This window comes from Podarcis bocagei (assembly GCF_964188305.1).
Source record: "Podarcis bocagei genome assembly, chromosome: 6".
Lineage (NCBI taxonomy): Eukaryota > Metazoa > Chordata > Lepidosauria > Squamata > Lacertidae > Podarcis > Podarcis bocagei.
The window spans coordinates 100,063,431-100,067,610 of NC_138130.1; the positions used below are offsets into that span (position 1 = coordinate 100,063,431).

Below are 4,180 nucleotides of genomic sequence, written 5' to 3' on the forward strand. Positions count from 1 at the left end.
TCTTAGCGGACAAAGGAAATTCTACAGTGTTTTACTGCAGAGACCCTCTCTCTCCCTTTCTCCCCATTGGTTCCCTTTTCACAACATTGTTCTTTTGTTGGATGGGAGCGCCATCAAAGGAGGAAAGTTCCCCATAGTATTTTGCCCCTGTTTTCCCCATCCTTCTAGGGTTGAGTGACTGTGCCTGGGGTGAGCGATTGCTTTTGACCAGGAAACTTGGGTCACCAGCTGTTTTTGGATTACAAATCCCATCATCCCTGACCGCTGGTCCTGCTAGCTAGGGATGATGGGAGTTGTAGTCCAAAAACAGCTGGAGACCCAAGTTTGGGAAACCCTGCTTTTGACAGATGGTCACTTTAAGAAGCTGATCACGCAGCGGAAAGGAGCAGGCAAGGATCGAGCCCCGTTCCTCAAAAGTGAGCTCTCGCTGTTGTGAATTTCACCATGTTTCTCTCTTTCTCTTGAGTTCTCTCTTGTGTGCCTTGCTCAGTGGCTCCTGTGCTTGCAGAGCATGTCCAGAAGGAGGCGGTAAGCCATGCTTCTGAATTGGCAGAGGGGGAGGGCACAAACATCAAGAACAACACGGGAGAGACTTGGGGCACCTCCAGGCTGTCTTAGTTTTGTGAGTAGGATTCAGCTGCAGACCAGCAAAGACAGGTTGCACAACTGGAACCAAACTAGCAGTCTTGGGGACTTTTGCTGGAAGGAAAGTGATGGAATCATAGAATCATAGAGTTGGAAGAGACCACAAGGGCCATCGAGTCCAACCCCCTGCCAAGCAGGAAACACCATCAGAGCACTCCTGACATATGGTTGTCAAGCCTCTGCTTAAAGACCTCCAAAGTAGGAGACTCCACCACACTCCTTGGCAGCAAATTCCACTGTCAAACAGCTCTTACTGTCAGGAAGTTCTTCCTCATGTTTAGGTGGAATCTTCTTTCTTGTAGTTTGGATCCATTGCTCCGTGTCCGCTTCTCTGGAGCAGCAGAAAACAACCTTTCTCCCTCCTCTATGTGACATCCTTTTATATCTTTGAACATGGCTATCATATCACCCCTTAACCTCCTCTTCTCCAGGCTAAACTTGCCCAGCTCCCTTAGCCGTTCCTCATAAGGCATCGTTTCCAGGCCTTTGCCCATTTTGGTTGGGGAAGAGCTCTTGCTAGTTGCCTAACCTCCCTGCAGGCAAATCAAGATACATGCTCAATAAGCAGGCCATCTGGAAGTGCTCAAAGTCCTACGCTTGCAGCAACCACTACCTCCCACAGCTTTAGATTTGGGGCTGGGCAGTTGGAGGGTAGCCTCCCCCCAGAGTTGGCATCAGGTTTCTGGGAGCCCTGGGCACGGTGTCCTCTGGGGGATCCCCATTGCAACCTGGTGGTCTCCCCAAGGAAGCTTATGAGGTGGCAGTGGGGAAGAGACCCTTGTGCTTTGATATTTTTCTGAGGACAGCGGGCACACTGCAAAACAGAGCGCCCCCCTGAGGCTGTAGCTGCACGCTGCCTTCTTTTCTCTAGAATGCTTCTAAGTCCTGAAAGGGGCGAGCGGCTGCCACCTTGGCATCACAGCACACTTGCCATGCAAAAGAAAGCCAAACAAAAGAAAACGATGCCAGCAACCAATATCAGCACTAGTGGGCACTTTGGGGTTGCCCTGGCAATTGCCTGAGCAGGCTGGGTGCCAACGCCAGGCCTGGCTTCACCCCGTCAGCCGTGAAAAGTCAGTGGAGCCTCCAGGTTCAAGAGCAGTCTTTCTCGAAATACCAGTTGCTGGGAATACAGGGTCAGGGATGGCAACTGTTGTCTTTGTGGGATTCTGGGATGCACCCGGTGGACCACTCCCGGGATCAGGATGCTGAGATTTTGTGCCAATCCAGTAGGGCTCTTCCTTATGCCCTGGCCCCAGACCTGCCAGCTGCTGATCCTTGCATCGATCCACCTTGAAAGAGAGCTTTGGCGGCAAAGGACAATCTCATGCGTCCCACTCATGGTGGCAAGATATGGCTGTGAATGTGCATAATCTTGGATTGGTACCCAAAGTTAAGCTGTTATTATTCCTAAGCAGGGAATCGTGGCATGGCACTGCTGTAAGTGTGTAGCACAGATGGGACCTAAAATAACCACGGCAAGTGATGTGTTGAGGAAAACCACATGGCAGATTTTGTGGTTGTTGTTTTTTTAAAAAAAATATATAGTTATACAGTAGTACCTCAGGTTAAGTACATAATTCATTCTGGAGGTCCGTTCTTAACCTGAAACTGTTCTTAGCCTGAAGCGCCACTTTAGCTAATGGGGCCTCCTGCTGCCGCCGTGCTGCTGGAGGACGATTTCTGTCCTTATCCTGCGTATGTATCCTGAAGCGTATGTAACCCGAGGTACCGCTGTACAGTCGTACCTTGGAAACCGAATGCCTTGGGAGTTGAACGTTTTGGCTCTCGGATGCCGCAAACCTGGAAGTGAGTGTTTCCGGTTTGCAAAAGTTCTTTGTGAATGTCTGTTGCAACTTCTGCAGCTTCCGATTGGCTGCTCGAACTGTTTCGGGAGTCGGACGGATTTCCGGAATGGATTCTGTTTGACTCCTTAGGTACCACTGTATAGCTGAGTTTGAAGCTTGGAAGCTGGATCTAGCCAGTCCCTCAGTCTGTCTCATTCACAGATCACTTGAATTGTTTAAAAGAGTTCATAAAACACAGAGAAGTCTCATTGGTAAGGGAATAAACGGTTCTTTACTTATAGTTTCTTCAGATTTACAAGGATGGCTTTGGATTTTAAACCTACATGGTGGGAGCTTGTTTCTGGTGGCTGCTTCATGCAAGAGAGGGGAAGGAAGAGTTTGGGAAGGGTAGAGCTAGGGAATTTGGCAGGAAACCATGAAGAATATTCATCCCTGACTATCTATTAGTCTCAGGGACACGGGTGGTGCTATGGGTTAAACCACAGAGTCTAGGACTTGCCGATCAGAAGGTCGGCGGTTCGAATCCCCGCGACAGGGTGAGCTCCCGTTGCTCGGTCCCTGCTCCTGCCCACCTAGCAGTTTGAAAGCACATCAAAGTGCAAGTAGATAAATAGGTACCACTCCGGTGGGAAGGTAAACGGAGTTTCTGTGTGGTGCTCTGGTTCGCCAGAAGCGGCTTAGTCATGCTGGCCACATGACCCAGAAGCTGTACGCCGGCTCCCTCGGCCAGTAAAGCGAGATGAGCGCTGCAACCCCAGAGTTGTCCGCAACAGGACCTAATGGTCAGGGGTCCCATTACCTTTACCTTTTAGTCTCAGCCTTGCCCTCTCCTGAACGGCAATGTTGCTTATACCCAACCACAGACCGGGACAAGGAGAAAGGTTTGTGTTGGGCACACCTGGACTGTGGGTGGTTCTGATAGGCCAGGGATGGGAAAGGTGTGGACATAGGTCATCTCGGCCAACCCCCTGACCAGCAGGAATCACAACTAAAGAATTATCGCTAGTACCCTGAGTCTCACTGCAGTTGGTTCTGGAGGGGGGGGTGCATGTTTGGGTGTGTATGCTAGCTACAGACGAAGAGTCTTGAGACCCCCACAGAGGGATATGCATGAATTTCAGACACTGACATTGTCCCTTATTGGCAGACCTCGCTGAAAACACTGGGACAGGCTGCACGGTCCTGCCAGGATTAATCCCAGCACAGAACCACTATCTTTCGCAGATGTACATATTTTGTTTTGTATGCGGAACATACAGAAATATTTATGAAAATATATCCGATGCTTTCCCCCTCCCTCTATTCTACTTTATATATAAATATTATATATATATTATATATATATATTATAAGCAAGCTTAACAATGGTATGAAATAAAGGCTGGAATTGCACATGAATCTTGAGAATGCTTATTAACCCGAAGCAATGCTTTTCCTGGGAAGGCGCTGGCAACTTGAGTCTCAGATGCCATTGGGGCAGTGTGGCATAGTGGTTAGAGCGCCAGGCTAGGAGCTGGGAGGCCAGGGTTCGAATCCCCACTTGGGCCCATCGCTGCCTCTCAGCCTAACCTACCTCACAGGGTTGTTGTGGGAATAAAACGGGGGGGGGGGAGACTGAATATAAACGCCATAAAGAAAGGAATGCATACATGAGCAGGGTCACATGATCATCACCTGCACCAGTGAAAAGCACTCTCTGGTAGATACTGGGAGTCCCAGGTCAACAG

General features: G+C 49.5%; 1 long non-coding RNA gene across 1 annotated transcript; it reads left to right on the forward strand.

Moving 5' to 3' along the window:
- The first annotated feature begins 2,062 nt into the window (after positions 1 to 2,062).
- LOC308588851 lies at positions 2,063 to 3,851 on the forward strand. The gene is made up of 2 exons (XR_014008929.1): positions 2,063 to 2,203; positions 2,388 to 3,851. It is a non-coding gene; the product is annotated as an uncharacterized lncRNA (long non-coding RNA).
- Positions 3,852 to 4,180: the final 329 nt, after the last annotated feature.